Source organism: Perna viridis, chromosome 12 (assembly GCF_037379345.1).
Source record: "Perna viridis isolate PV_CMFRI_1.1 ecotype Kerala chromosome 12, ASM3737934v1, whole genome shotgun sequence".
In the NCBI taxonomy this organism is placed as follows: domain Eukaryota; kingdom Metazoa; phylum Mollusca; class Bivalvia; order Mytilida; family Mytilidae; genus Perna; species Perna viridis.
The window spans coordinates 37,287,258-37,311,325 of record NC_142456.1 but is presented as its reverse complement, the minus strand read 5'-3'; the positions used below and the strand labels follow the sequence as shown (position 1 = coordinate 37,311,325).

The 24,068-nt window shown below is 31.8% G+C and overlaps 2 long non-coding RNA genes across 5 annotated transcripts in view; one reads left to right on the top strand and one right to left on the bottom strand.

Annotated features, from left to right (window-relative positions):
* The window catches only part of LOC148602189 (uncharacterized), a 32,564-nt gene extending 29,701 nt beyond the window's left edge, over positions 1–2,863 (top strand). Inside the window, exons 2-4 of the long non-coding RNA XR_015917373.1 lie at positions 1,191–1,326; positions 1,737–1,849; positions 2,734–2,863. This is a non-coding gene — a long non-coding RNA (uncharacterized LOC148602189). The remainder of the gene's footprint in view (positions 1–1,190; positions 1,327–1,736; positions 1,850–2,733) is intronic.
* Positions 2,864–3,751: 888 nt separating this feature from the next.
* Positions 3,752–24,068, bottom strand: part of LOC148602188 (uncharacterized) — a 34,829-nt gene continuing 14,512 nt past the window's right edge. For 3 of the 4 annotated variants that reach the window (XR_015917369.1, XR_015917371.1, XR_015917372.1), the window contains 3 exons: positions 23,336–23,414; positions 11,198–11,314; positions 9,933–10,541 (listed from right to left, as the gene is read on the bottom strand). This is a non-coding gene — a long non-coding RNA (uncharacterized LOC148602188). Of the gene's footprint in view, positions 5,108–9,932; positions 10,542–11,197; positions 11,315–23,335; positions 23,415–24,068 lie in introns of those variants that run through there. The other variant, XR_015917370.1, reaches the window with a different exon arrangement.

Below are 24,068 nucleotides of genomic sequence, written 5' to 3'. Positions count from 1 at the left end.
GATATGACCTTTCGACTCGAAATAACATTTACCTACCAATAACGTATATGATCATCATATCTGACGCAAACCGTACCTCTGACATGCACGTATGAAGGAGATCTACCCAAAAATGGATGTTTATCATATCATCTAAGCATTGTTAGCCTAACATGGCCAAACTGTTTCAAATCACGTATTCCTGCTAAAATCATGCACGCCCATAACTTAAGATGCTGACCGTTTTCTTAATATGGCCTAAGTACTTGAAATATCATTTTCCTACTCAAAATCATTAATGCTCATGAGAATTGATGCGTTCTGTTTCCTTTAAATAACCATTATACAATTTGGTTGATTTTTGTGATTTTTCAAATGCTTCTCCTTTATGTAGGAAAAAATTACTTGTAATATATTCATCAGATTTGAAGGATATATAAAACCATCTAAGTGTGAACGAGTTCCATATTTTGGATTATTGTAGATGGCTGCCATTTAAAATGGCCGCCATCTAAATTAATATGCCCCACTGGAAAATAATGTAAATTTCATCTAAATTTTATAAAACGTGGTATATAGGCTTGACATTGTACATTGAATTTATTTTTTTTTGATTCTGTGATCATGTGTGGAACATGAGGGAACTTGTATGTGACTTGCTTTCAAGCACAACTTAAAACTTGTTTTATTTTATTTTTAGGGGGCTTTTGTTTCTTCTTTTTTGTTTTTATTTTTATTTTGTTTTGTCTTTTATGTGGATTTTTTGTGTTTTTTTTTGTGAGAAAATTGTGTGTGGGTCCTGGCTTTACTATTTATGTACCATTAGGTAAAATCCGTGGTAATGTAAATTTGACGCTCGATCTGCAAACTCCAGTAGATTGTTTTTGAATGGCACCTTGAGGTACAATGTCAAAGAAATATATACACTTTTAATAAAATTATTGATTGGATGTCTTGAAAATGCTTGTTTTGGTCTCTTATTCCTTACAGTTAAGTAACAACCCAAACCAAAACTTATCCCAGCTTTCCTTTTGTTTTAAACTTGTACATTGTAGAACAAATTTATCGTCCAGAAAACATGTTTCTACCAACACATACTGAATGATTAAACAACACATCAATTTCAATTTCATAAAGATCTTTATTTTTTTAAGTGATTTCTTCTGTGTGTAACTTTCTATTTCTTTACGTTTGTGTATTCTAAATTTTAGTGTTCCTGATGCTATCTTGTAAAAGGATTTCCCACCATTTCTACATTTGGTATCAATATTTATATCAGAAAATACTAGTTGTTTCCATTGCAAGTCATTTATAGGAAAACAATACAGAAACCCACGCTACAAAACTGTAAGTGAAATATCTTTTGCCTTTCTTTATGTATAGATTTTTTGTGAAAACATGTCTATTGCAGACCTATTCGATTTTTTTGATTAAATATGGTTTAAGTATATTATGCCATTTGGTGTATTGATTTCAACACGTCTGAGTACTAGATATCAACTTATATGACTTAATATATTAGACTGGCCGAGATGTAAAAGGAGGAAGTTTTAATTAAGGTATGGATGACAACAAACGAGTCCTTCCGTAAGTTAAGATATGAAACTACCTTACTCTACATTCAGTTTGTTTTTCTCTTTCAGAACTATTTGGTCATTTGGCCAGTATTTAATCCATAAATTGTGGAAAGTTACACCGGATATTACTCCCTGTAAGACTGAAATCAGGCTTTCAGTACTTCTTATGTTATATTTTAGATTTGTGGTATATACCGTACACGGACTTCGTCCCCTATCGATTGATATCTCTGATACATAACACGTAAACTACCACAACATGGGCTTTAAGTGGATTTTCATATAAAGGCGACGTAAGCAGGATAAGCTTAAATAAATCAGAGTGATCATTTTTTTTATTCTAAGAAAAAAATACACATATCAACTGAAGTGCGAATATTATGAAGAAGGCGAAAGTACATTGTGAACAGTTAACAAATTCAAAAACCATATTACATGTAGTAGCATATACTTCAATATATGTACATGTAATCTCTTATTACATTCCCGAAGTGGTTTTCAAATAACATTTCCATATAAACTCAACATAAGGAAAATGTTCACATGCTTTCATGACTAGTTAACATTTGCTTATGGAAATAAGACCTGCTATTAAACATGACTGCAGAAAAGATTTACAATATAGTCGTTCTATCCTTAGAACTTCGAGACAAGTCAGGCTTCGTCAGAAATCGTACGGAACAAAATATATATGAGTTTAAAACATAAAACATTATCATTATAATACTACAATTTAAATTGAACAATTGTGTAACTCATTTATTTTGTATATAAAAGTCTATATTTAGCTTTTAAGATATCCTGATATACTTGAACTAAGAATGATACAGATCGTTTGGTTATTTTAACAACTATTACTATGGACACTTTACCAGTACTAAAGGAAGACTTTGGTACCCCTTATCAGTTAATATTATTCTACAGTTACCCAGTTCCACGTGGAGTTTTAACAAATATCAGTATGAAACATTACTGGGTTGGAGCCACATGTATAAGTGACAGTAACTGGAGTCTTATAACTTCATTTGCAATTGTTATCGTACATGTACAACAGATCTGTTAAAAATGACAGGGTGTCAATAATTCTAGTGATTATTATTTATAAATGCAAATACAGGAAGATATTTTCAGATGTTAACATTTCCAACAATTTATATTTTCCTATTTCCAATTTCAGGAGCTTGACACTGAGTCCTTCAAAATGAAGTGCAGTATTTTATGACACTGAATGAGATTTAAGAATACATGGTAATTTGGATGCTACTGAAAAGCCCTTTGACTAAAAATAACATATCACAAAATAAAAGTGTCATTTGGTCTTACTGTAAAAAAAAATAGTACATATACATTAGGATCGCGTCTTTTTTATTGTGCAGATGTACACTTCTGTAAAACAGAAGACGAAGAAAAGAGAGGCTGCGATTCATCAGTTGGAAAGAACAAAACTGATCACAGATTTATTTAAAGACAAAACAATTTGAATATTTTCATTCTTCTTGTAAGAGTCAACTGTCAAATAATGGGAAAGTTGGTAAAACATATGAAGATAATAAGACTAGAATATTATTCTCTATATGAAAGGGAGATGGCAAGTAGGATCATTAGCTAAATGATCTTTGTGGATTTTTTTTTTATAACTTTTTGAAAAAAAAATGTAAATATTCAAAATCATTAAAACATCTGAGTTTATGATAACAAATCAAATATAAAACCAGTATAATTCCATATATCTAGTAAGTTGATAGAAGTAATGAAACTCTTATTTTCATCAGTAACAATACTTCATAAAAAATGTTGCAGTAGCGCTACAACCAAAATGAACTTAGTTTTTTCACGGAAAACTTGTTTTAGTTTAAATTATGAATTACTCCATCTTGAAAGCATGACAATTTACTCGTCGTTTGACTAATTACTTGTTGCATAATAGTTTCTTCGACAATAAGAGAAATTTGCTGTTTCAGAACTTAATTGCGGTGAAACAATGGCGTCTAGGTAAAGCAGGTCTCAAGTTTCACAGTGTTCATTAGATGATTGGAGAAATGTACAGTTACAAAAGACTTGAATGGACTTAAGATGACATGTTCCACTTGAACTGTACTGCTTACAATAACAATCATAAATGAACATCCCAATTTTAACAGTACTATAATATTCTTTACATTATATTCACCACATAATAGTTCATGTATTACAAAAATAAATAAATAAATGAAAAATGCAAGTTTTGTAAAGCACAGCAGTTACTATAATGTATGTGATGGTAGTACACGGGCTAAAAAGTTACATCACAGCTAATTTTACATTACAATTCTACATTTTTTTACACATTGTGATTGAAATAATGTATACAAATGCATTAATTTCAGAATTTCTGAAGAAAAAAAAAACTGTTCATATAATAATCATGGCATCAGAATAGGTAGGCAGAATGTATATTTTGTATATAAAAATACTTTTAGTAATGTTATCAATACTAATATAAAATCAAATACAATTTATTGCATCATAAACTGAATAACGTATTAAATTCATTTATCCACAATCATTAACAATATTACAATAATTACATATAGAGTTCTTGGAGTTCATGACTTTTCCAATATCATATACTTTGAGCAGTAAATCAAAGACTACAACGATTAAATTTCTGTTTAGTCCAAATATCCTTTTTTATTATTTCAAAACATCTTTCAACACTTATTTCTTTGTAAAGCAATCCAAAATGTTCAAAAGAAAATACATATCAACCAATATTCCATCAAAGAAACTTTTTCTGTTATAAATCAAATATAATACATGTATATAAAACAACTAACATGTAAATTACTCCACTGGTTTCTCTTAAATACTTTTATTAGAAATCGCAACCCAGGGCAAACAAATTCTGGATATAAACTTTCTCAGAACTTGGAGACAAGATAGGCTTCATGCACATTCACAAACATAAATTTCATAAAGGGACATATATCAATTGTATTCAATTATTAACTGTTCATTTCATCTTGTTTGTGGTTTGAAGAAAGATGGTCCTAAATCAAGTGCAAAATCTCTCAGAACCTGGTGACAAGTCTGGCTTTGTGCACATTCATAAACAGAAACAAAAAATAATACAAAATTCACAAAAGAACATACATCAATTGCATTGAATTAAAAACTGTTCCTTTCATCTTTTTTGTGGTTTGAAAAAAAAGATGATTCTGAATCACAGAACACAAACTTTCTCAGAACTTGGCGACAAGTCCGGCTTCGTGCATTTATAAATCTTCAATTATATTAGAAATTGTAGTTTACAATTATTGAGATATTATCTGATAAAGCAATATCAAGTTTTACTATCAAGCAGTTTTACTTATAGTGGATTTAAGATAAACCCCCTTAAAGAATCCTAAGCATGTTCGCCTCTATTTGTATTTTATAATTAAGTCAGTCAGATGGATTTTCGGATTGTGGTGCTACAGTGCCATCGTACGCTAACCAGGCAATGGACATTAATGTTGTGTCACAGACTAATCAACATGGCGTTCACTCCACAGCTACTGATGTTTCTAACACTAGAAAAGAAGTTTATGTCAATGTGTCGACCTCAAGCTCTATGACAAACATAACAAGAGGCTCCCAGGAGCTTGAATCTCTCTCCTGGTTAAATTTTGTCTTTCAATGGCAATACATTTATCACGAGGTTTACTAATAATTTTGGCCTACGATGACTTTGATGGAACTGATCATAAGGATCAATACAAGGCTTAACAGATGAAAATAACGAAAGGACCACAGGTAGATCTCATCATGCTGAACAGTTTTACCCGGTTATAATTTGGCTAATGGGTTTTGAGATATATTGAAAAACTACAGCTTGACCCCTGTTCTATTTTTAGTAACGGTGACAAAGTTTTTTGACGGATCAAAAATCTAAACAGAACTTTTGTGCAAGATACCCCAAGGAACATCAATACAAAGTTTGATTCCAATCGATCAAGTAGGGTAAGAGAGAAATTTTTTTAAAGAAATAACATTAAAAAAAATGAAAGAAAAAACGTCGAAAAAAGTGCAATAACTCCTAAATGGCTTGACAGATTAAAATGAAAATATATATGCAATATATAGTCTAACCCCTATGTTCTATTTTCATTACCGGCGGCCATGTTGTTTGACGGATCAACAATCTAAACACAACTTTTGTGAAAGATGCCCAAAGGAACATCTGTGCAGTTTCATATAATTCCGCTAAGTAGTTTCTGAGAAAGGAGAAGATTTTTTTAAAAAATTGTTAACGACCACGACGACGGACGACGGCGACGGACGCCAATTGATGGCAATAGCTCACATGGCCTTTGACCAGGCAATACATCGTCGGGTGAGATCGCGGTAGTGCCGCTGAATATATCAAGTGGGACAACACCTATAGTCAATGCACACGTCAACATGACATTGCATGTATAGAATAACATTTCTGAAAGTCTCCTGCATAGTACAATTCAATTATGTCAGCAGTCTTTACAAAAGTTGAAATCCAAATCAAACGATATTCAAGTTTTTCGTTTGCAAGTCAACATAAACAGAAGGAAGCAATTTTTGTTAACAATTTTGATTTCATATAAATATATATTAATGAATAAATGTAACAATAAAATTTATGTCGTATTATAGCAGATTCATTTAGCTTTCAATGCATGTTCATTTTGAGTAAATTAAGTACATGTACATACAGATAAATACAAAAGGAAAAACAAGAATATACAGATCTCAAGGTATCAAAAGTGTTTATGACAATCAACAGATTTTAATGTTTTGATGATGTTCATCTCAATCACTTTGGTATAATATGATATTTTAACACAGTAAGGAGTGCCAAGTTGTATATGAAAGCCAGTAAAACTAATATGTATACCATTTATCAATATTTCCAACATCCAGATCTAATGACATAAATCTTACTAACTTAAAAAATATGATGGATTGAACTACAAGAGTCAAATGTTGATAATCACTCAAAATATTCTTACATAAGTAACCTGACAAAATAGAATATATTAAATATAACAAGTTAGAAGACCATAACAAAATACGTATGAACTATAAGTCTTTATGGTACAGAATATAATCATTTTCTTCCGAGTTGCTCATTTACTTTTGTTACTTTGTATGTATGATTTTAGTTACTTTATATTCTTTGTTGTGTATGTCTGTTTTCCATGTCTGGTCTTTGTCCCTGGATTACGTTCTTTTGATTACCGCTATAACCTTGGTTCCCTTGATTACTCTTTATAAGTTAAGTTGTATAACTTAAAGAGTAAAAAAAAATACAAGTTACAAGCAAGTTAGAGCAATAAAGGATTCTTCAATAATATTTGTTTTTATTAATATACGGTGTATAAAAATCAATTGCACTTGGAGATAAGTACCTACATTGAATCATAATACTAAGAAAACAATATAATAAATTATGAATTAACACATCGTATGACATGACATAGCATTATAAAGATGTTCACTGCTCATGTCCAGTCATTTTTATGTCAGATTGTTGTACTCCTCTACCCATTTCATTGCATTGATATTTTTTACTTAGTGATCCCCACTTTTATTTTCATAATTTGATTAAACACATCTTAACATAATATTTCGACATTTTTTTTATGAAATTCTTGTTATTTCTTCTGCGTATAAAGCCTTTTAAGACAAAACCTATGGAAAATCATGTGAAATTTTCCAAGGCTTATGTTTCAAAAAGAAGCACACTGACCCATCATTTTTTTTCTACATTCTAGCATAAAAAGATCTTAACAGATTTTACAACCCTCTAAAATCCTTATAATCTTTAAACACAGCAGTGAATATCCTTAAGGAAAACAAAACAAATAGATTTTTTTCTCAGATTAGCTCTAATGTTCTATGTAAGCTGTAGGTTCATGACCTTGTAAAAGGGATTACTGGTAGTAATTTCTTATTAACGCATTAGGTTAACCATATGGCAATATTCCAAGTATTAAACAGGATCCAGCTTTTCAGAAGTACAAATACTCTTTCTGCAATTTAATTGTTGTAGACAAGCGATAAACTTATATTTTAAAAGTTTTCAAATTATCAAGTAAATGGAGCATTTTGGCACTTTTCAAGCTTTAAGACAAAGGAGGCACAACAGGAGAAGTTTTGTGCAGATGGGCTTCATTTCAACGGCCAGCTGTTATTACTCAGTACTGTTTCGATTTGTTACCTTGGTAAACTATGCAAGACATATTAATAGTTTATTATAGCAAGACTTATTTGCCTAGCCAATTTCAATTTTAAGTGCAATCACTTTACTTTTGTTTTTATAACAAGTTTAAAATTAAAAGTCTTTTTGTTTTTTTTAAGTAAAAGTATATGATACTCCAATTATTAGTTAAGTAGGACAAATTGGTATAATGTAAAACAGATTTCTACCAAGAGAGCTCTATAAATCACTCACTAAGCTAGCTAGATTTGTGTTGAAATTGGAACTGGTCTATTAAGAATCAGTTACAGATTACACAGCCAACCTAAGATTTTTATTTCCATTTTGAGATAAGGTACATGAAGAGTTATCGTTCTTTATTTCCTTTGATAAAGTTGATGTTAGTTTGAGATTAATGTATTAAAAACACAGATTGCAACTTTGCAATAAAATAAAACAAAATACTCCTACCCGTCTCTTTGAAATATATTTGTAGTTATTGATATATTAACTCAATCTAAAAAAGAGCCATTAAGCAAACAAAGACCATCCAGCTCTTGAATGGTATAAACTTGTCATTTACACCATTTACAATCTTCCCATTCCCAATTGTCCTTAAACCCACCCCGCCCCCATAGAAACCCCCCGCCCCCATAGAAACCCCCCACCCTCATGAAATCCCAATTGCATATTTCTTATCAGTTATTTTATTTTTCAACATTTAAATTATCATTTGTAATTTCATATTAATGAATACTTTCCCGTTCAATTTCTCTTCCTTTCCATTCAAATTCTCCACCCCCCTATATAAATACCCATCCCCAATCCGCATTCTCCATTCATCCATATGCCATTAAATGGGAAATTTTCTGTATTCTTTCAATATTTGAAATCACAAATCGATAGATTTCCAATGTACGCATACAATTACTGAAATTCTGTACACTTTGTACATTTACAAAATGGCTGACGGTAAGCTACATACCTATTGTGAAATCCTGTAGCTCGATTATTATTATTTAAAAAAAAATGTTCTAATTATAATAGCTTCTATCAAATTTGTCAATAAAAAACGCTGGTATTCTACATTCTTTATACTTTTTTTCGCTAAATCTACATAGCCATTTATAATTAAGGTATACATTTTTTTTTAAGTATTCCTTCTTTTCCGTTCAATATGCACAATATCCACTCCCCATCCATATTCTCCATTCATTCATATACAATAAAATGGGAAGAATTTTCTGTACTCTATCAACATTTGAAATAACAAATCGATGTGGCTGAATGTACAATTAAGACCAAAAAAAAAAGATTTTATGATACCACAACGAGGTTGAATTACATAAATGCATCTCGCAGCTATGACGATGATTTTGGACATATTAATGTCTATAATATGCTTCTACCGAATTATTTCTCTTCCCAGCTTTCTATGTAGGAGATAACTTATAAAATTACAATATGTCCAAAATGTTCAATAAGTTCGATTAAACATTAGATGTAAGATTCCAGAATTTTTAATTATTGAAAACATTGATAAAAGTTATCATAAATGGAAAACGCTTATATTCGGGCTGCAAGATTTCAGAACTGGTATGTAGCTTACTCTCAGCCATTTTGTACATGTACAAGGTGTACAGGATTTCGGCATCAACGAATATATTGATTTTGGACTAGAGAATACAGCACTTCATCAATGGAGTATACAAGAAAACACCTCTCTGAAGACAGTTAAATTGAATTATCATCCACCTGCAAGATATTTGAAGAATTGTGGTCCAAATCTAAGTTTATTAAAATGCTGTTTCGACGGGAGGAAAATATTGTATATGCCAATAATTTGAGCCTTCCTTCATTCCAATATATGTTCGATTGTATTAAGAATAATGTGTGTCGCAAATTAGACGATTTTTTTGCTATAGTAAGCATTTCATGCTATTTCATGTCGGAAGAGTCAGTGCTTGACTATATTTTAGCTATGATTCCACCGTCAGAAAAGAAGTTATACTTAAAAGCAATGCATACCTTAATTAAAAAATGGCTATGTAGGTTTAGTGAAAAAAGGTATACACTTTAACCTTTGTTCAATAAACAAACTAACCCTTATTATTTAAAGCAAACTTCAATATCATTGAACAGTAATGTCTCTAATAAGACAATATGAAGTAAGTTAACAAACAAAGCCTTCTTGATGGCTTATAAAAAAACTATTTTGAACCCACAATTAGGTATTAATTAATAAATGCATCCCGCTATTAAGATTAGGATGTTGAACATTTCAATGTCAATATTATAATCATATCGAAGCATTTCCCTTCCCAGCTATCTAGGTAAGAGGTAACTTACATTATGTTCAAAATGTTCAATGATTTCTTTACAACATTATGAAAAAAAATCTTTTTACTTTGTTGATTAGAAAAAATGTCTTCTGAATATTTTAATCTGCAGAGTTCATTATTGTTTTTTTCCAAAACTGAAGTATTCTTTGTGATCAGAATTAAATTGGTAACAAACAAAACCAAATGTATATCTCAAATAATCAATATGATCATTGAACAGAAAACTTTCGTTTATACCTAGGCAAAATCCGTGTGTTGTTCACAACTGGTGCAATGTGTGCCATCTTTCTGCTGTCTTGTGGAATAATGTAAATGGAGAATTTCTATCATTATCTGTCTATACGATACAACTATCTTTGTCGTTTAATCCATTATATTAAAGATCGGGAAGGACATTTTCCAGTCATTGAGAGGACGGCACACAAACAAATCCTATGATCATCGTGCATCCTAACATAAAATAAAATATGAAACAAACAGTGTCACACTTATTCACAATTGATCTTTGACGATATACACATATATATATATGAAATCCATATCTCTCAAACCTGTGCATTGGGGACAAAATCAGAATATTTAAAATTGCGTGTATGTATTTTAATGGTTTTAAATTGTGGAATGGATTGATATTCATTTTGACGAATCTGAGTTTTGTGAATACATAATTGTCAGGACATGTAATGTAGAATGTGTCGTGAAAAAGATATCACGCTTCGTAGAGACATTTATAATATCCCTGTTTACATTAACTGACATTTGTATGTAATGTGAAATTCGAATTATGATCTGACGATGCTAAAGTACATTATTGATTGTTTGATAAGAAGAAATGCTATATAGAAAAAAGCAGCCCTATTAGGGTATACAAGAACTTATGTTTTAGTGAATATTAGAAAGCAACGCCATTATGCAAATATTCTCTAGATTTCGCTCAGGACTTTAGGGAAACCTTTCCTAGAAATGTGCTAGAAACATAATTTTACAGTATATTTTAAATCAGGCCTTTATATAAAACAATAAGTATTCTTCTTTTTTTTTAGGATATAAATATAAGTTTCTATTAGCCATTTGTCCTATCTATTCAACATTGTACTTCAATTTACCTGTTTTTTTTAGCATAAAATGAAGTAGATAGCTATCCCAGTTGCTTCAGTTTCTTCATTTTCAATTCTTTTTTTTTCAACAAATGTTCCAAATAAACAGTGTCATTTTCCTCGACTCTGCAAACAAAAAGAATTCTGTTTATGGAAGACAAATATATAATATAAATTTCATAATTTGTATTCAACAACACAAGACAGGGATTTTTGTTGAAAAAATTTATATTTTTCAAAATCAAATTCTAACCTAAAATGGGTCATTTAGGCATCGGCCCCCATGATGAACTTTTTGAAAATTTTGATCTGATTTCGTTTTTCTAAATTCTCTTTCAAAAATTTACTTATATGAAATTTGATTTAAAAAAAAAAAAAAAACAGACAGTGATTTTCGTGCTGAGTAAGTGTTTCTATTTACAAATGATTTTCAAAATAAGACCAAAATATAAATTTAGGCTGAATAAAGCACCTCAGTGACCGTTTCGAAAAATGATAACATTCAATAGTGATTGAATTGATTAATTAATTCAGCAACGATGTTAGAATTGTAATACACAGATAGTGCTTTAATTGTACAAGTAATCAATCATTTTTTTTTTTGTGCGATGTACATTGTTAAAAGGTCTTTATGTTTGGTTCAATGTACAGGAGATTTTTTTTTACTTATACTTGGCATTCATGACGTTAAATTTAAATTGTAATTCGATTAATTACAATTGCAAAATATATGTAATTCATTTAATTAAATGTCCGAACTCATGTAATGGCAATAATAATTTGACTGAAATATTATTCATATATTAAGTTTTAATCAATTATTATCAACCCTTATTGACAGTTTTTTTTTCGATCGAAAATAAGGTGATTTGTAACTCATACATCCTTCGATTTTACATACTCGTACGAAACAATTTATTCTTTCTATTATGAATCTATTTTTGACGACCATACAGTTATGACATATTTCAGTCTGAAATGCGTAAATGTTCATCTTAAAAAGTCACTTTGAAATATGGCATTTTTCGCTAGATATAGAGGGCATTTTATCGATATAACTAATGTAGTAAGACAGCAAAAACAAATTTTATCTCATTGGATTTGCGATGCAATTAATGACAAGACGACGTCATTCAATAATTGTGAACAAACATTTGTTTAAAAACATTTTACCTCTATTCACAAGGCGTGATATAATGCAGACCGCAATCTTTCATGTCTATGAGATTTTATCCATGTGGTGACATGTCACTTCATTATAGAATTAAATAGTTACGCCTACAACTCTGAAATAGTTTTGTTCTTCATAGTCGTTTTATGGCATATTTATTTACATGGGTCAGATAGATAAAAGGCGCTTAACAATCTAAACCTCGTCTTGTTTGTACGCTTGTTCAAAAAAATCTAAGGACATTTTACAAAATATGAACCACATCTTTGTGTATCCTATCCATGAATAGATTTGTTTTTATCAATTAACGTGGATATTCGAGTCACACGATTGAAAGCAAATATTTAGAATTATGTATTTTCTACTTTATGTATCAAGTATTTGAAAACCCAAACTTCGACTAACTCAATTATATAGGAGATTTTGTTTTAACTGACGCACATTATTTTCATTCAAGTTTGTATCATCAATTAAATGGTTAAATTGAGATACACTAAATATTTCAAATGTCTTCTTTTCTGTACATTAATTATATATTAATGACGCCTCCTTTTTTATTGAAATGCCTAATACCTACAATTACTCCCCAACTTGTTAGGAGGGAGACATGCATTTTGGAGAAAAAAAATACAAACTAAATATTTTTACCGGTCATTATTTTTGCCATACAATCAACCATGTAAACGCGAAATTGGCAACGTCTAAGGACCGGATGTGCAGATTTTTTTCTCCTAAACGAAGATTTTAGAGAATTAATGTGATAAAACTCAAGTTTTGGGATATTCCGACGAATAGGAGACATGGGAGCATGGACCAGGTGCACCGATAGGGTAAGCGGCCCCTGCTTTTCTAGAAACACCCACCGAGTTGCTCATAAAAAGTCAAGTCCGGGGTAGACAAACGAGGAAAGGCAAACCATGACCCGTTGAATAACTCAGTTTTCATGGTGCTGATGGATACATCATAACAATCCACGAGTTCATGATGACGACCATAAAACTTCTGTAGTGATGACTTCAATCTTGTAGCAATATAACCCTGTTCCAGAAGCCTATTTGTCAGACTTTTAGGGCGATACAAAAAGTCTGCGTAGTTTCGGCAAGCTCTGGCATAGCGTATGAGTTGTGATATGAACACTCCATACGTAGGAGCCGAAGGGATGTTGCCACAGATGAAAGGAAAGTTGACAATTCTGAATGAAAAGTAATCACATTTGTGGTAAAGTTTGGTCAATAATTTTCCTTTACCATCGATTTCGAAGTGTAGCTCAGGAAATTAGAGCTTTTCATAGAATTTTGATGGCAAGTCGAATGTTATTCTTGTAAATTAATTGATAATATACGTTTAATTTGCTCCTGGCATAATTACAAGCAATCACCATCTATACCCCCTACGTCACGTAAAGTCTACAACAATTCGTCAACGGAATATAATTTTTTCTTAAGCCCATTAATTGCTTCTGCAACACTTGCTGCGGCTATCACTGATGGTTTGTGCATAATAAATCCCATTTCAGTCAATTGCATACGTAAATGAATTTTTGAGCATGTCTTGTCTCGCAAATTAACTGCAATTGTCATTAAATTCAAAAAATGATCAGAAAATCAGTAGGTGTAACGGATAACAATCCCCAGTTCAGTGTTCTCAAAACTGATGATTCCATTGCATACATGTCTTTCAGGGTGAAATAATTTCCTGCACATGAAATAAGTTTTTGTGGTTTTATTGGATCTGTTTTCCCTAGTTTTGATGCAACAAGTAATCCAACAGCCCCCAAAAGTTGCAGTTGTGTCCGATCAATATCTATCAATGACATGTACCTATCAATATAATTCACTGCTAGAAGTGCTACATTATCCGTTGATTCTTCTTCTTCACATAATTCAATCATCCATTCGATTGTCAATTACGTACGTACGGTTTAATGTCTGTTTGAATAATTTGAAAATAGTTTTCTTTTGGACGATACCTGCCCTCTGTGGCAAACAAAGTTGTCAACACTTTTCTTCCGACAGATGCGATATTTCGTTGACATTGTACTGAACCGTTTGAAATTCAAAGGATTTAAAGTTGGTGCATACAGGGTTATCTAATTCAGATTCATAACATTCTAAATCCATTTTCTACATTATAGTTTATAAAAATAACATCAATAAAGTCTCGTCAGCTCACGAGGTGTGCCAGTTGCAAAACCAAAATAATCCAGCCCATATTTATAGTCTATTTCCAACATTTAGAATTATTATTGTGAACAATCAACAAATCAAGAGTGCATAAATGCACTCGTAAATATCGGATATTTCCTTGCTTTTATTATGATTATATCAAAACTTTCCTATCATTCTAGGTAAAGGTGAATCAAAATTAATTGTCCATCAAAAGGTACTGTATAAAATGATTTAACAAATAAAATTTAATTGGTCAAAAAGCCACTTAAAAGCGCTTTAACAGAAATCGTTCGACGTTCTCAAGGCAGCTAGCAATATAATCAGGACGCTCTTAATTATGCAAATATGATTAGCCTTACAGCTATTATCATTAAAGTAAATCATAATGTGATCTTAAAGTCAATAAGAAGCAACACTGGTGGTCCATTTATATCTTTTTGGTAACATATGGATGTTTATATCAAATCTCTTTTTATAAGTTTAAAACAAAGTGAGATGAGTATCAATTAATGTTTGAATTGATAGATTGAAAGGCCACAATTTTATCCATTTAAGATCTCTTGCAAAGTTCTATACCTCAACATTTTTATTACACATCACACCATTCCCTATCCCAGTTTTCTACATTGAAAAAGATTAAGTACATAAGCATAATGTACATTTCAAATTAATACAATAACACAATATTTGAGTAGTCAACACACCTCAGAGAGAGCAAAACGCCCTAGAGAAAAAAAAAGAAGTAAATATTGTTCACTGTAAAATATTATGTCATGAATACTATCTATGGATGTACCAGTATACAAAATGTCCCCTCCCCAGCTAGGTAAAGGAAACTGTACACATTAGATGTGATGTTTTCGGTGGGAAAGTGCTATTTCACATAGTATGACAATGTTATCAATAGTGTTCGAAATAGATGTGATGAGCATGCATGATTTAGGTACAAATGTATCAAATATAATGGGCATATATATATATAATAGGAGTGCTGCTGGCGTCTTTTGTGATGGGCATGTACAATTTTGTGATGAAAAGGCTGTTTCAAGTAGTATCGCTATGTTCAGAGTACAGTCTATTTCAGATGTGAAGAGGGTATATGTTTGATTTGGAAAGTGATACTGCAAATAGTACGGCCATATGAAGAGTACAATTCACATCAGATGGTTTCTTTTCAGAAGAAATTACTAGTCTCAGTAGTAAGCCAAATTATGCCAACATTCCGTATTATATGTGATGACTTCGTACTTGCCATTTCAAGTAGTATGGTCATGTTAAGTGTACAGTACAATCAGATGTAATGAGCATGTTTGATTTTGGTAGGAAAGTGCTTTTTCAAGTGGTATGGCTATATTAATAGTAAGGTTTGAATAACATATGATGGATATGTATGATTTTGGTTAGGAATTGCACTTTGAAGTAGTATGGCAATAGTTATAGTACAGTCCGCGTCAAATAAGATGAACATGTATATTTTGAGTAGGAAAATGCTATGATAGGTATTATGGCTATGCTAAAAATACGGTACAAATTTGATGTGGTGAGTGTAAATGTTTTGGGTAGGAAAGCGCTAGTTCAAATAGTACCGATATATTTTGAGCACATACGAAAAAGATGGAATCAACAAGTACACTTTTTGTATGAAAACCCGTTCTTACGTTGCCACTCAAGGTTTAGAGTACATAAGGTATGGTTCGCTATATCAAGAGGACGATACAAATCAGATATAAGAACATGTATGAATATGTATGAATTTAGTAGGAAAGTACTATTTTAGCTACCTGCCCATGTCAGCAGTAGAAGTCAGAGAAAATGTAATGACTATGAATATTTTGGGGTAGGAAAGGGCTATTTCAAGTTCTTTGGCTATATTGAGAGAGAAGTCGGCAACTGATGCGAGAATCACATATGTGTTTGGTAGTTAAGTGCTATCTCAAGTGATTTGGCCATATGGTGTGTACTGTCCACATCAGATGTGATTTTTTCGGTGGGAAAGTGCTATTTCACATAGTATGACAATGTTATCAATAGGGTTCGAAATAGATATGATGAGCATGTATGATTTAGGTACAAATGTATCAAATATAATGAGCATATATATTTATGTTGGAAAGTGCTGTTTGAAGAAGTTTGGCTATATATATTAGGAGTGCTGCTGGCGTCTTTTGTGATGGGCATGTACAATTTTGTGATGAAAATGCTGTTTCAAGTAGTATGGCTATGTTCAGAGTACAGTCTATTTCAGATGTGAAGAGGGTATATGTTTGATTTGGAAAGTGATACTGCAAGTAGTATGTCCATATGAAGAGTTCAATTCACATCAGATAGTTTCTTTTTAGTAGAAATTACTAGTCTCAGTAGTAAGCCAATTTATGCCATCACTCCGTATTACATGTGATGACTTCGTACGTGCCATTTCAAGTAGTATGGTCATGTTAAGTGTACAGTACAATCAGATGTAATGGGCATGTTTGATTTTGGTAGGAAAGTGCTTTTTCAAGTGGTATGGCTACATTAATAGTAGGGTTTGAATAACATATGATGGATATGTATGATTTTGGTTAGGAATTGCACTTTGAAGTAGTATGGCAATAGTTATAGTACAGTCCGCGTCAAATAAGATGAACATGTATATTTTGAGTAGGAAAATGCTATGATAGGTATTATGGCTATGCTAAAAATACGGTACAAATTTGATGTGGTGAGTGTAAATGTTTTGGGTAGGGAAGCGCTAGTTCAAATAGTACCGATATATTTTGAGCACATACGAAAAAGATGGAATCAACAAGTACACTTTTTGTATGAAAACCCGTTCTTACGTTGCCACTCAAGGTTTAGAGTACATTAGGTATGGTTCGCTATATCAAGAGGACGATACAAATCAGATATAAGAACATGTATGAATATGTATGAATTTAGTAGGAAAGTACTATTTTTAGCTACATGTCCATGTCAGCAGTAGAAGTCGGAGAAAATGTAATGACTATGAATATTTTGGGGTAGGAAAGTGCCATTCCTAGTTCTTTGGCTATATTGAGAGAGAAGTCGGCAACTGATGCGAGAATCACATATGTGTTTGGTAGTTAAGTTCTATCTCAAGTGATTTGGCCATATGGTGTGTACTGTCCACATCAGATGTGATGTTTTCGGTGGGAAAGTGCTATTTCACATAGTATGACAATGTTATCAATAAGAGTTTATTTCAAGTGATATGGTCATGTTAAATCAGATCGGATCGAATAAACAGCTTTAAACAGGGTTATAACTTTCTTTTTTGAATTGTTAGGTCGTGTTAAGTGGATGTTCGAATTAGATTTTACGAGCATGAATAATTTGGGTAGGGAAGTACTACTACAAGTAGTATAGCTATGTATAGAGTATATAATAAACATGTTGAATTGGATTAAATTAATATTTGAAGGAGAATGACTATGCTAAGAATGCGATTAGAATATGATGATATGGAAAGAAATGAGTTTTCAGTAGTATGGATGTGTTGAGCGATCGGTCATCATCAGATGTGATGTGATATTATGATTTTGGTAAGAAAGAGCTCTGTCAAGTAGTATGGCCATATTTAAAGTACAGCCCACATAAGATGAAATCAGGATGGATGTTTGAGTAGGAACGTGCTATTGTTATGTTAATAATACGGTATGAGCCTTATGTTTTGGGTTGAAAAGTGCTAGTTTACGGTAAAGCTATGATAAGAGAAGAGTTCAAATCAGTTTGATAAACATGAATGATTCTGAGTTAGAAAGCGCTGTTTCAAAGAGTGTTAACATGTCAGGAATATAGTTCACTTTACGTCAGATTTAATAATTATGCATGTTTTGAGTTTAAAAGTGCTATTGAAATATTTAGATTAAAGTTTTAATCTGATGCAATTATCATGTGTACAAAAACTTTATCTCACCAAGGAACGTGCTATTTAAAGTTGTTTGGCCATGTTAAGAGTAGGTTTTGAATCAGATGTAATAAGCAAGGATGCTTTGTGTAGGAAAGTGCCGCTTCAAGTAGTATGATCATGCTAAAAGTACGGTTAAAATCAGGTGATTGTTTGTGTAAACATGCTATATAATAAGGACGTGTAAAGAGTACAATACGCGACAGATGTGATAAGCATGTACATTAGGGGGTAGAAAGTTGCTTTGTCAATTAGTGTCGCTACATCAAGAGTATAGTCTGCATCAAACTTGATGAGCATATATGTTTTGGGTCGGATAGTTTTTGTTTAAGTGAAATTAACATGTTTAAAGTAATATTCGAATAAAATTTCATGAGCAGGAATAATTATGCGTATGAAACTGTTATTTTAAACGTAAGGCCATGTTAACAGTACCATATGCAATAATCATGCACATTAAGGGTATGGAATTGCTTTCCAAATAGAGTGACCATTTTAAGAGTAGCGTTTGAATCGGATCTGATGTAGGAAGGTCATATTTAAAGTATCAAATATGGTGAGCATGTATAATTTAGGTAGAAAAGCGACGTTCGTAAGTAGATTGGCCAAATTCAGAGTACATTCAATCAGATGTGATGAGCATTCATTTATTTGGTAGGAAAACGTATTTGCACATAATGTTGCCATATACCGTCATTATCAATTACCATTTATAATTTTGGGTAGGAAATGCTATTTCACGTGAAATGGCCATGTTTATAGTAGGTTTCCAATAAGATGCGATGAACGAATATTACTTGGGCAGGAAAGTACTATGAACATTTCAGAAGTACTATCTGTAGCAGTTATGATGAAAATGTATGTTTTGGATAGGCAATTTTTTTTCAAGTAGCATTGAATGTTGCGGATACAAACCGCCTCTGATAAAAAAAGCATGTTTGTTTTCAGTGGTATTATGTTGTTTTTTTTTTCATGTGGTATATGTATTTCATTGTAAAGAAAAAGGTTTTCAACATATGTCATAAGAATGCACGTTATTATGGTCATGTTAATTGTACGGTTTACAACAGCTGTGATGTTTTGGGTAAAAAGCGCACTTTCATGGTAAGAGCACGGTACAAATCGAGTGTGAAGAGCATGTATGATAGGTAAACGGTACTTCATGAAGTATAGCTATCTTAAGATTGATTGATTGATTGATAGATTTAATGTTGGAGTCTAACTACTGAGCAGCGACATTTTAGGTATATCCAGGCGATGAACATGAAATGAAGAATGGGACGGGACACAAGGATGATAGAGTCGGCAAAGTTTGATAGCCTCTGGAAATAGGGAGAGGAGGGTAGGGTTGGGCAATTCATCCTCCTGTGGCGGAGCGCAATAGTTCCTACTCCGATAGAATACCATAGAAGGGTTCTTTAACATGCGAGGAACAAGGCATTTTTTCAAACACGTTGCACCACTATTGTTTGTGGCCAGGTTTTCCGTATTATTGCCTGACGACTCCAGCATGTGGCATGCCTAGGGTACACCATTCCATCATTCGGGCACCACTTTAGACTTCATACAATTATGCCTTTTGAACAAAGGTATGTTGCTAACAAAATACTCCAATGTCAGATTATTTAAAAGTAAACATTTAATAGTATAAAGATGCTAACAATGTTCCGCGTTAGTGATCATAACTTGGAACTGGAACATGGTAGATATAAAAATATACACCGTTAAAAGAGAAGTTGACAAATATGCAAAGTTTTAAATGAGTTTTCAATTGCAAAATAAATGAGGGGTTAAGGGCAAATTAAAAAAAAAGTTTCGTCAGATAAATTCCCAGATTTTCGCCAACTTGACTCTTTTGATAAACCTATTCTTATTCTAAATTAAGATATGGGTGAATTACCCATTGTTGTAGATTTAATGAAGCAGTCTTTAGAAGTGTGAAAATGAGGTCCACATTGGTTAAGTGCATACGTATTTAATCATTTTTTATTTCATTTCTATGTTTCAATAGCTTAATATGATATAGTGTTTCTATTTATATTGTATTTGTTTCTTTACTTATCCCATAAGGGGTCAATAAAAATATTATAAATATTAACTAAATCAATAAAATGATGACTAAAACATACATTTTATTCAGTTATATGAAACGCTCTTTTGAATTCTGAACAAGTTTAATCTAATATTGGTCTGAATTGAAACTTGTAACATTAATATCACAGTGCAAGGCAAAATAAACTTCACTCCCCATAGTGCTTATTACCAGATACCCTCTTTTGTAACGTACTAGGTGTTTTACTAGTTTACAATTCGACCTTGATATGAATGATGAGTGATTTCATATCATTGCAAGCCTCGTTATTTTTTATTTGTGGAAGGAAATGGCTGTCAATCAACATTTAAGCTTTGCATTTCAGTTCAACAATGAACGTATGTGTTTGATTTACTACAACCCTAAATAATAGTTGACTGGTGTGTCGTAATTCATAGTTGTAGGTAGAATTTTACTATCTCGTTACTACCAATACGTTTGAGTTCAAAATTTGTCATTCATTCAATTGCTTGCTTTACTTGAGACTGTTAATCAAAACTTCTTATCTATTGCTTAGACATGAAAATCAGTTCAATATTTGGTCTAGTACACAAGTTACAGAAAAAATCATTTCGTAAAAAGGTTAACTGTTATTGACTCTTGAAACGCACACGAGGGCCGATTGCAGTGTAAGTTTTATAATTCAACAAGGACATCATAATTTGCAAGTATACTTGCAATCTTGGTCGGCCGAAGATTTAAACAAAACAGGCATAACGACATGTATATGCAAATGGTGTTTCAAAATGTGAAAACAAATACTATGTGTGTTAACAACAAGCGGGTTACGCAGGGTCTTGTACAAAACTTTGTATTGTACACTCAAGAAAACTACAATTTAATATTCATTGCAGGATGTTGCTACGATCAAATTTAAAATAAAAGGCAGGATTGAAATTATCAGACAATAAAAAGTCATAACAGTCATAAAATAAAGAAAGGCAGGACTGATTATTGTTAATATATATTTTTGCCTATATTTAAAAATTTATTCATTTAAGAGTCAACTTAACATGTAAGGTTGACTGTACGATTCATGAAAAATGGTATAATTTCTGTGTGCGAAATGTAATTTAGTAATCTGGTGAGAAGTATACGAAATATCGCATATTGTTCAAAAGTTTTACAATATTGTTTGATGTCAATGATTTGAACCGTTTCGTCTAACAACCACTTTCACATTGAAACAAAACATTTATTTTTATAGTTAAAGTAAAATCAAAATCAAGGCAGAAATGATATATTGAAAATGTAAATATAAACAAGCTTAATATCACCTCTGTTTTGTCCCTGATGTTGGGTTAATAAAAAGTAACACGGGTGGTTCGATTGATCGTAGCACAGTTCGTATGCTTGTACTACCTTATACAAAGATACATGTATTAAGATCCTTCAAAACATCATTAATAATTCTCTTAATGTTAGTGGTGCGTTTTGTTATATTAAATTGCATGATTTTATACTAAAACAAGCCGTCTGATATCTCACAAGCTGTCTTTGTCAATGGCACTTGTACATAGCTTTTTAGCAGATCGAATGCACTGACAAAATGTGCAATACCAATACTATCAGTGTGGTCGTCTTTTATAGGGAACGGATATGAGTTAAACTTTGAAAGAAAGTTAACCTCACAAAACACCCTAAAAATGCAAACGGTCTTTTAGGTTTAGGGAGCTTCATTCACTGGTACTTTGCCCAATAATATATTTTTATAGCATATATTAAATCTCTATTCTCACGACTTCCAGCTATAAAGAACAGCCAGTATAATGTTGCTGTTTTATAAAAACAACATCAACATTAAGGCAAGCAGCTATCTTAACAAAATCTGGCACACATGCATGTTTAAAAATTTCAAAGGTGGGTCTCATTCAAAATTGTAACACTTATAGTGCAGATGAGCTTTGCTATGTGCAAAAAAATAATTTCAAGTATCTAATCAAAATATGGTCTGTTGGGGAGCGTTCAGTCATCTGTCATCAGTAATTACATTAAGGTTGTATTTACAGAGACCAGTTATTCATTCCTTAAATTATAGTGTAGACATGTTGTGATTAGAATGACAAATGAAATGTCATCAAATACTTCAGCAAGTTTGTTTTTATGTGATGTTTTTTACAGGCAGGGTGTTAAATGTTAAATTCTAACCCATTGATTTCTGATTATATCAATGGAATACCACATAGTTAGTTTTTTAGTAAATGTCAAAAAGTTCAGTCAACAAGCGAAAAATTACGATTTCAATCATTTAAATAAAACGTTACAAATTCCATGATTAAAAATTTCATTGAAAATGTTAATATCCATCGAGTCCAATGTACTATTCAACACTTAATTCAAGGTACAAATGTATGTATATAAGTCTAGTATTTAAAGAATTAAAGCACTTTTATAAAATAGCTCCCCCCAAAAAAAAAAACAAAAAAAAAAAAAAAAAACACTGATGAGTCGATTAAATTAATTTGAGTGTAAGAAATCCAGCATTTAAGTACAAAGTCAAAAATGTTCTAAAAATACTACGAAAGTTCTGGACCAATTTACATCATTGTAATGCATCATTAAAGAGTCGCGAAAAACAGTACTTGTTTGGTTATAAAGTCTAGAAAAAATCATTTATTAAAATAATATATTTACAATATTACTATTTTTGTATTTAGCAATAATAATCAAACAAGTATAATAGTAGCTAAAACATATTCACCTTGAATGTAATAAACATATATAGCATTCTAACACCCCCTAAATACAAATCAAAATGCTATAAAGCTTATAATATTGTAAAACATTCTTTTTCAATATTAATTTCTACCTAAAATATGGAATTGGTTGGTTTAGAAGATCTGGCCTCTCCTTGCACAGGACAGCTCCAACATAAACGTCGCTTGCGTCTACAAAAAGTATGAAAACATTTTCTTAATCTGGAGATATTAAGACCGGAAAACTAGTCAACAGTGATTTTATATTTTCAACAGTTATCTGGCATTTGCCATTCGACCGAAAGATGGGATTCTCACTAAAACTAAGAAGTTGTGTTAAATGTTCAACGGCAGTAGCAAAATTAGAAAACAAATTTCTATAGAAATCAAACATGACCATATACCTCATTATTTGCGTTGGAGTAACGAACTGAACAATTGCTTCAACTTTAGCAATAAGGGTTAGACGTGTTCTTGACATCTGCACCATGAAAACTGATTTATTCAACGGGTCATAGTTTTCCTTTCCTCGTCTGTCCCGGACTTGGCTTTTTATGAGCAAGTAGGCAGGTGTTTCTAGAAAAGCAGAGGACGCTTACCCTACCGGTGCACCTGGTCCATGCTCCCAGTTTTTAGTGGAGTCCGAGTTGCTCATTTGCTTTTGTTACTTTACTTTGTATGTATGATTTTAGTTACTTTATGTTCTTTGTTGTGTATGTCTGTTTTCCATGTCGGGTCTTTGTCCCTGCATTACATTATTTTGATTACCGCTATAACCTTGGTTCCCTTGATTAATCCTTGACCTATAGTATGCATTAAGTAGTCAACTGTTGATTTTCAAACTTC